We start from the raw sequence: 10,520 nt of genomic DNA on the forward strand, positions 1-10,520 counted from the left end.
CTTAGGGGCTTGTTTAAGACCATATAAAGCTTTTAATAACCGAAGGGTTTGACCTTGGTTAACACTAATTCCCGGCGGAGGGTCCATATATACTTCTTCATTCAACTGACCATTAAGAAAGACATTTTTAACATCTAATTGGAATATAGGCCATTTCTTAGATGATGCTACCACAATTAAAGTTCTAACGCTTGTCATGCGAGCCACGGGAGCAAAAGTCTCCTCATAATCGATGCCATACTCTTGTGAGTATCCCTTATCAACTAATCTAGCTTTATAACGTTCTAGGGAACCATCACTTTTTGTTTTGACTTTGTAGACCCATCGACATCCTATAACTTTCTTATTTGGAAGAAGGTGAACTATTTCCCAAGTTTTAGCTTTATTTAAAGCATCTAGTTCAACTTTCATTGCTTCAACCCAATGAGGTATACTTTTTGCTTGATTATAATGGGAAGGTTCATAGTAAGAATGCAAGGCTATTAGACAAGCTCTATAGTTAGGTGAGAGAGTTTCATATGAGACAAACCTATTAGGTGGACTTGATTCTCTAGAAGAACGCCTAAGGGAGGTCTCTTCTAGGGGTTCATTAAGCCGCAAGAATTTTTCTAAAGCACTAATAGGTTGGGCTTCCTCACGCCGAGTGTATACTTGGAGATTGTCACCATTAGTTGGTGATACATCATTATCATGAGAATCATGAGTATTTTCGAAAACTTCCGGATGACTCAAAGAGTCATCATTTGAATCTTCTAAAAGATCATTGATAAACATATAATAAATTTCATTTGGTTTTTCCAATATTTCAAATCCATTTTCATCTTCTAAAAAGGTCACATCTTTGGAGACAAATAATTTATTGTTTTTATGGTCAAAGCATCTATAGCCCTTTTGATTTTCACCATATCCTAAAAATACACATTCTATTGCTTTAGGTGACAATTTATCTCTTTTATGTAAAAGAACAAAGCACTTACACCCAAAAATTCGAAGACGATTGTAGTCGGGTGTCATATTAAAAAGTTTTTCATAAGGAGAGATATTGTTCAATTTTGAAGATGACATCCTATTGATTAAATAGGTGAAGGTTAACACGGCTTCGGCCCAAAAATTTTTAGGAATATTTTTAGAAATGAGTAAGGATCTAGTGGTTTCCAAAATATGCCTATGTTTTCTTTCCGCTAGACCGTTTTGTTGAGGAGTTCTTGGGCAAGATTTTTGATGACAAATGCCATGTTGTTTTAGATATGATTGAAAATCATTTGATAAGTACTCTCCACCCGAATCGGATCTAAGAATGGATATTTGACTTTGAAATTGATTTTGAACTTTTGCATGGAATTCTTTAAAGAAGTTAAAAACTTCCGATTTAAAGTTAAGAAAATAAATCCATACATATCTAGTATAATCATCAATAAAAGTAACATAATACGAATAACCACCTTTAGATAGAACCGGAGATGGCCCCCAAACATCGGAATGCACCAATTCAAAAGGTCTTGTTGTCACAAAGGTTCTAATAGGAAAAAAAGTAGATTTCATTTTGCCAAAAATGCAATCTTTGCAATTGATATCTTTTTCTTTACAAAACTTGTGTCCAAAAGGAAAAAGATACATTTTAGAGTAACTTGGATGTCCAAGCCTTTTATGCCAAGTTTCAATATTTTTGTCTTGGACATAAGTACAAAATGAGGTATTTGGAAGCATTAAGTTATCCATAATGCCTTGCCCAATCCGCTTCCCAGACCGGAGATCCTGCACAAAGCACCCTTGGGATGAGAAAGATATTTCACATCCATGGTTGGCTATTTGAGAAACAGAAAAGAGGTTAAGATTTAATTTTGGAACTATTCTAACTTTTGGAACAAGGAAATTTTGAACATTTTTAGAATCAAGAGTTCCAACACCATTTATTTTGAGAAAAGTTCCATCGGCCGTAGAGACACAAGACATTTTTGAATTGGTGTGCACATTGGTTAATGCATTTTCATGAGGGGTCATGTGAAAAGAAGCTCCGGAATCTAAAATCCAAGAGTACGTACCGGGAGGTGATGATGAGGCAATGGCGGCACCGGAGGTAGAAGAAGTAGCCTTTAGAATTTGTTGGAGAGCCAAAGAAATTTGTCCAAGAGTATCTTTGAGATCCCCGTTCTTGCCGTCATCTTCTTTGGTGGATGATTCTTCAACGGAAGCCACCTTTGGCTTGAATGCTCCATTTAGCTTTGGGCAAACAGGTTTAATATGCCCCGGCTCATAACAATGATGACATATAATCATTTTTCTTCCACCACTCCCTTGCTTACCAAAATGAGGTGGTTTGTATGTTTTGACATGATTGCCGGGTTTAGATACGGCAAGAACTTCATCAATGCTTTTACCCATATTATGCCTAGTCTCTTCTTGAGTAATCTCGGCAATAACCTCTTCTAAGGGAGGAAACGTAGATCTATGGAGAAGTGAGGATCTAACTTGTTCAAATTCGGGACGAAGCCCAAATAAAAATTGAAACAATCTATCTTGTTCCATTTGTTTTTGTCTTAGTACCACATCCTCCATAGACACCCATTTAGGCTCTAAAAGAGCCAATTCATCCCACAAAGGATAGGATTTAGAGCACTATAATAGTCTTGTATGCTCATGTCACCTTGTTTTGTGGTTCTCACTTTTTCTTGCAAAAAATAAGCTCTTGCAAGATCCTTTTGGGTAAACATACCCTTCATAAAAAACCAAGCTTCATTTGCCCGGCGGAATTTTGCAATATTTGCACATACCTTAAGTTCAACATTATTCATAAACCATGCTAGGATTTTTGCATGGTTACTCTCCCAATCTTCCATTTGATGATGATAATCTTCAATAGCCTTGAGACGAGCATCGCCTTCAAGTGCTTTCTCTTGATCTTCTTCCATCTTTGTGAGCTTAAGTTGGGGTTCCGGAATGGTCCCCATTACATAACCCCAAAGCTTCTTGCCTTTGAGATTATTCTCCATTGCGGATGCCTACATCATGTAATTTTTCCCATTGAGCTTGAATGATAGATCGATCTTGACTTCCATTGCTACAAAATGGAGGTGTGAGAAAAAAAAGGAAGTAGAGAGATACACGATTTTACCTTAGAAGATCGTATGGCTCTGATACCATGTAATGAAATATGCGGAAGAATTCAAGAATGCTAAAGCATTCACTATGTCCCACACGGACAAATGCAACAAGCATAAGAGAGGAAATCCACTAAGGGATATACGAAAGGCCTTATAAAAAGGCTACACACATGAATAATATCACTATTATTGAAGAGGAGCTCTCAAGAACAATACAACATACAAGGGGGGTTCCCCCTATTTATAAGAAAAGGAGACCAAAGGGGCTCCCAATAGAGTCGTTGGGAGCCCCCAACGGTCACAATTGTGACCGTTGGGGGCCCCAACGACTCCATTGTGGGGCCCCTTTTCGGTATCCAAAAAACATTTTAAAAAAAAAAAAAACAGAAATAAAAAACAGCAAAATAAAAGGAATAAAACAAGTACCCCTATTGGGTACTTGTGAAAAGACCATAATACCCCTATCGGGTATTATGGTGAATATACATCTATATTTATATATATAGATGTATTATTACATATGTTTTAACACAACCGACTCGGCAACCCGATAGGCCAAGCCGATCTAGCCCGCCATGGGCTGGGTTTGAGCCATGCTTTTAGGCTCGGGCCCATTAGGTACCAGGCCGAAACCCGACCTGTTATATACGTGGGACGGGCTCGGGCCTGTGCCTGAGTTATTTATTAATTTTTTAATAATATAATTTTTTTAAAAATTAACTATTACATAGTAACTTGGATAACTATTATTATTTACCTAATTAGTTGCATAGAAACTTGCTATTTATTAATTATTATTATTTACCTAATTAGTTGCATGGGAACTTGCTATTCTTTCGTTAACCCATAATTTCAGTCAAGCATTTATGCATTTTAAGATTGGGCCAATGGGCCGGGCCATGGGCTTCTTTTCAAACCTGAGCCCGTTAAGAAGTGGGCCAAAACCAGGCCCCAGTGTTGTGAAAAGCGTTGAGGCGTAGCGAGGCGCTCCACCAAAAACCGAGGCGAGGCGTAAGCCTTAATTTTTTTTTTGAAAACCTGAAAACATTTATAAAAAAATATCTAAAAATACAAATAAATAAAGGAATACTTTAGTGATGAAATAACAACCAATAAGAAATAGAAAATCTCAAATAAGTACTAAAAAATATGAGATTAACATATAAAAGTAACTAAAAAATGATTACATAACTGGAAAATATATGAGATTAACCAAAAAAATTTAAAATATACTAAGAAACTGATTACATAACTGAAATAATTGGAAAATATATGAGATTAACCTATAAAAGTTAAAATATATGAGATTATTCTAAAAAATATGAGATTAACATATAAAAGTAACTAAAAAAATGATTACATAACTGGAAAATATATGAGATTAACCAACAAAAGCTAAAATATACTAAGAAACCAATTACATAACTGGAAAATATATGAGATTAACCAACAAAAGTTAAAAAATATGAGATTATTCTAAAAAATATGAGATTATTCTAAAAAATATGACATCAACATATAAAAGTAACTAAAAAACTGATTACATAACTGGAAAATATATGAGATTAACCAACAAAAGTTAAAATATACTAAGAAACTGATTACATAACTGAAATAACTGGAAAATATATGAGATTAACCTACAAAAGTTAAAATATATGAGATTATTCTAAAAAATATGAGATTAACATATAAAAGTAACTAAAAAACTGATTATATAACTGGAAAATATATGAGATTAACTAACAAAAGTTAAAATATATTAAGAAACTAATTACAATACTGAAATAACTGAAAAATATACGAAGATTAACCAACAAAAGTTAAAATATAGTAATATACTAAGAAACTGATTACATAACTGAAATAACTGGAAAATATATGAGATTAACCTACAAAAATCTTGTTGATTATGTCTCAGAAATCTTGCTGTAAATTTTTTTTTTTTGCGTCTCAGGCTTGGGCCTTGAGGAACAGAGGTCTGCGCCTCAAGGCGAGGCATGCCTTTTGCTCCTCAAGGTGCGTTTTTGATAACACTACCAGGCCGACCCGGTCAAGGCTGAGCCGGGCTAATGCTCACCCCTACTTGGCAGCAACACGAGAGAGAGAGAGAGAGAGAGAGAGAGAGAGAGAGAGAGAGAGAGAGAGAGAGAGAGAGAGAGGTACCTGCCTCCTCCGTCTTCTTCTTCTTCTCCTCGTTCTCCTTCGTACCACACACAGTGGGGAAGGTACCGTTCCCTTTGTTAATAAAAAGGGAGATGGGGGGTCACAAGGTACCCCCTTCCCCTTTTATAATAAAAGCATATATATATATATATATATATATATATATATATATATATATATAGAGAGAGAGAGAGAGAGAGAGAGAGAGAGAGAGTATGCTGGAGTTTTGGCACTCATGGTTTTAGAGAAACAAAAATGAGGACAGCATTGTCATATTTTTCAGTTGATTGTGGGTGGTTAAACAGTGACTACAAGTAAATTGACGGACCTAAACAGAAGCACCTATTTTAATTTTTCCTTAAAAGTCAGTTATACGAGGATTATGGTACCTTAACCGGTTAAACATGTAATAAATGTCAGGCACCTACTATAATTTCCCTTTAGTTGCTATTCAGAAGGCCAGTGCTAGTGACTTGGCAATGAATTGCGATCGCCCTAGAAAAAGGAAGAAAGACTGCTAGATCTTTTAAAATCATTAAAGATAGAGATTCTTTTGTTTGAAATAAATGCAAACTGACAGAAGAATCAATTAAATCTTGCTGTAATTCTTCTCACATTATTGGAAAGTATATAGACTCGAGAAGACTAATATTTTTCCTCCATCCTTTATAAAAAGTTGATACTTCTGTCATCATGAAATATCAGATGATTGTTTATGCTCTTATGTAGATCATAGTCACCTATAACATTCAAGGTATTACCTCCGCGAGGGTATTTCTCAGAGCGATTTTCAAAAGTTGAAAAATCTTGGGAGTTTAAAAAATTGAAAAAAAAATATAAGAAAATAATAAGTTTTGCAATATATTTGTTCCAAATGCAAACTTAAAATATAAAAAAAGAATTTTTTCCCAAAAATATTGTAATATTATTGTGATAATACTGCGATATTTTGTCTTCTGGCGATATTTTATAAATATCGTGAGATATTCCCTTTAATATCGGCTACCTTAAAATATCGGTATTTCTGGTGATATTTTCAGAATATCGCCAATATTGCTGATAGTTATATAGATCAATTGAGCCCTGGGAATGGAATTTCTAGTGTCTGTGGCTAACTAGATTCAAGTTCATGTATAGCATTCTATGCTTTGTTCACATTCTTGAACTTTGATCTGCTATTGGCTCTCACTTATCTCTGAGAAACTGGTGGCTGCTGATGCATATTGACTAAATTGGATGTCAAATTGAATTCTAGGATAATTCAGAATGAGCTATATGCAGGACAACGTCATTAAGTGTTCAGAAAATGGAGTATTGGCATTATCTTTTGTGCATAATTAAGTACCACTTGATTAAGAAATATTTTGAAATACAGCATTACATGCAAGGGGTGTGGAATAGTGTTCATATCTTTTGTTGCCTGGCATCGGTACTTGGGAACATTCACACTTGCATGTTATAATGATTATTACTTTGTAGCTTCCTTCTTCACTATCAGATACTATGAGTGCAGGTTTTCTTGATCCACTCTCGTTTAACACTTTTATTCTATTGTCAACTCCAGATGGTTTGACATTTTAGTACATTTTCTAGTGAGGGAGTCAGGAACCAAACAAGTTATCATGAAATTATTACTTCATGTAAGACTTTTTGTCACACATAAATGAAGTGCATGTTTATCCAGAAGTCATGTAAATAATGTTTTGAGTAGGAATTGACTGACTCTAGTCTGCTTACTTGGGTTTTGTAGAGCCACAGATCTGACTTAAATCAGGTCCAGAACTTTAAGGGATTTTTATAGCTAAACCTGATAAAGTTTGTTCAATTAGACCATTTTTGCTTGAAAAACTTACACCTGGTTAGGGTTGGATCCTGTATAGTCTTTGATTCATTTGAGGATGCCTCAACCTGTGTCCAAGCGTGAGCATTGTCCAGCGGTGCTAGATCTTATTAGGTTAGATTCATGATGTTTATGCCTACATCTAAACTGAAACCAAGTCATTCACATCTCTAAGTTCCTTTCTTTTCTCTCTCAATCCAAAATATCAAAAATTTTAGAACAAATATTGTTTGCCTGTCAGAATGAATCTGATATCATTAGAAGCAATGAATACATTCACCATTTTAAAAGTAGATCAAAGAATTTTAAATAGAAAAAAAAATTCCAGAAGTCACAAGGATGGGAATTCTAAAATATAGATTTAACATTTGATCCATTAGTCCACACACTACTTTACCAAATCCTCAACTTTCTGGACAATAGCTTCCTCAAAAATTCACATCATCCCACTACCAAATGTTATTTAGTCATTACGATCAGGATAACCAAGCAAAGATATAGATCTGTGTGTGATGTTTGTTCATAGATGTTGTAATGAACTGATCTATTTAGAGTTCATTCTCATCTTACAAGCACATAGATAAAAATGTTTACTGAGATTATGGTTGGGGAGGAAGTCTTAAATGTCAGTAATAATGTAGTACATATTTTTCTTGACGTTATATGCGTGCTTATGGGAAAGTTGCGTCTCAACAATTTGCTCTTGAACTTCATAAGTGTATCTCATGTAAATCAGCAACTTCTGATGCAATACTATAGGAGTATGGACATGCAAAATTCCAGAAGCAAAGGCTTGCCTGAAGTTGCTAATAATTTCGTCTCTGCTCTTAGTGCCCCACCAATCGTTTATGCTACTTTCTGGAGTTTTGCTAGAGATATTGAGATGCGTGCTATTGATGGTGATAAATTGGAATTAGCAACTAAAGAAAAGATGATCCAGGTCATGTGATGTGATGTGGTAAAGGCTGACGGAACTATTGGAAAGGAAATGCCAAGAAATAGTTGGAGGGAGTAAGAATGACATGTGGGAGTAAATTAGATTTAGCCTTAAACGGAATAGGAACTGCAAATCTGACTCTGACAATGATTGATGATGAGGATATGGTGGTATATGCTATTGCCATTCCATCTGCCTTTTTATTAAAAAAGAAAAAGTATTGATGTTTTAGTCACTATGAAAACATTCTCAGATTCCTGTATTTTGTAAATTTTAACATATGGCATTGTGTATTCGGAGCTTTGTTTTTTCTTTGAGAATTTGCAATGAGAGTATTTTGGCTCCTATTACCCCATATATTTCACCGCATCGTTCTCCTTTTGGTAGTCAACCAAGTGACTGTTTTAATGATTTTTTTTAGTCTTCTACGTGCAATGCAAACTGATTGAAAGTTTCATTGAGGTGAAATTCTTTTATTCATCTATGCACAATTGTTTCAAGTCTGATCATTGCATGTGCTTTCTATTCTCCAACTTGCAGTGTGAATATGTAACGCCTGTTTTACTTTAAACTATTTGATGTAGGTGCTGTTTGCAAAGGAAGAATATATGGTTTAGAGATCAACAGAGAACTATACTATAGGGACTGTATGTGAGCTTCAATGCTGTCATTGCTAGACTTTGCGTCCTTTTTGCATCAAAGTCCTGGAGTCCCATTCTCCAAGATGTCTCTTTGGTCGTTTTGGGCTCTATTTGTATTACAGTTCCTTGCTGTGCAGTCATTGTACAACTTGCTTGCAAACATGTACGAGATACCCTTCGATGAAAGATGCACCTTTTATTTAGTGCATTCTGATATCTTAGAGATCTTGTCATTTTTAGAAGGCAATGTGTCCTATTATGTTGTATTCACGGGTGGCATTTCCACTAACTAATGTGCACTGGAATTTGATACACTAACTGAGCTAATATCCCATCCCATCCCATCCCATCACCCCCCTCCTTCCCCTCAGTCAAACTGGCTTCAGGCTCCATTTATATGTTCTAGACTTATATATTTGCATATATACAATTTGATACAATAGATCTATATATTTGCATACATTAAGATCAGACTTGAGGAATGTTAATGTTTCTAGTAATTTCTTTTGGTATAGAGAAAAGGAAAACCTACCCAATAGAAAACCTCCCAAATAAGAAACATTTATTGGATTTTCGGTGTTTTTTTGAAATTCTGACCTTACAGATGTGTTCGGCATGATTGATTTACTAGAAATCGACACTTGGATCATGCATTTTGGATGGAAAAAATGGTATTTGAAGCCTAAAAATTTTATAAAATTGTAGGCCTTTGATTTGAATCAAATGCTCCAAGAACTGTTTCCTATAAAAACAAGTGCATAGATCACATCTGTAAGGTCAGAATTTTGAAAAAACATGAAAATCCGGTAAATGTTTATTATTGGGTAGGTTTTCATTCCCCTTTGGTATAGTATTACTTGTCATTAATCTTGCCTAGAAGTTCCACAACAAGTGAATGCTCAGTGAAAAAGTGTGTGAAATCAACCAGAAACTTTTCCAGTATTGGGAAACGTTGGCCAAAATTATTCATACTTTTTAGACCTTTAGGGTAAAAAACCGTTGCACGTTTATGCATCAAAATCGGATGATTCAAGAGTGTATTCTTGTAAAACCAATCATGTATATCACATCAGTACATTTAGATTAAAAAAAAGAGAAAAAAACAAAAATCGTGGTTTACAAAATATAAGAGATTTGTAATATGTAGTATTGTCGGTCTCTCACCATTTCTGGGTTCAAAGGGTCCTGCTCACCTTTCGAGATTCTAGCCTGATCTCATTGTGGGTATTGATTGAGAAGAATGCCGACCACCCACCTCTACCGAAGCGTCATTCGGATCATCCATGGCCACATCCAATAAGTGACTCTTCTACGATTCAGTTTACAGTTCAAGCTCAACTCATTTTTTGTGAGCTGAGCTTGAGTAGACTCTATTACAGAAAATAAATACATTGCTTCAAAGCTGAAAGCAACAGGCTTTGAACTCTATACCTACTGAGCCAAGCTCAGACACTCATTTACAGAAAAAAATGTTATTTCAAAGTTGGAAGCAACAAAATTTGAACTTATAAAATATGTTTATTTCAATTGCTTGCAAGCCAGACTTCAGCTATTTTTCTTTTATGCTCGATTGACACTCCCTACTGGAACCACTCCACTTCTGGTCAATTCACCATCACATCATGTTATCGCATGTTTGGTCCTCCTTCCGTCCAATGACTTTCAGAAAGAGCACCTTGGGATCAGGCTTTTCCCATCCTCGGGTCTGTCATGGCATGCATGATCCTTCAGGATAAGTTATTAACTGACCATGTTCTTAAAAAACATGGTTTTAGTTTTCTTAGTCAGTGCTCGCTATGGGAAACCATGAAGAATCGACTGTTCATCTGTTTTGG

The 10,520-nt window shown here is 35.2% G+C and overlaps 1 protein-coding gene across 1 annotated transcript in view; it reads left to right on the top strand.

The window, feature by feature from the left end:
• LOC149817026 (SKP1-interacting partner 15-like) overlaps window positions 1-9,126 on the top strand; it is a 37,903-nt gene extending 28,777 nt beyond the window's left edge. Inside the window, exon 2 of the mRNA XM_089986857.1 lies at window positions 8,629-9,126. The gene's annotated coding sequence lies outside the window, so the exon portion shown is untranslated. The remainder of the gene's footprint in view (window positions 1-8,628) is intronic.
• The last annotated feature ends 1,394 nt before the right edge of the window (window positions 9,127-10,520 follow it).

This window comes from Nuphar pumila, chromosome 14, assembly GCF_984573655.1.
Source record: "Nuphar pumila chromosome 14, dmNupPumi1.hap1.1, whole genome shotgun sequence".
NCBI classification, from domain to species: Eukaryota; Viridiplantae; Streptophyta; class Magnoliopsida; order Nymphaeales; family Nymphaeaceae; genus Nuphar; species Nuphar pumila.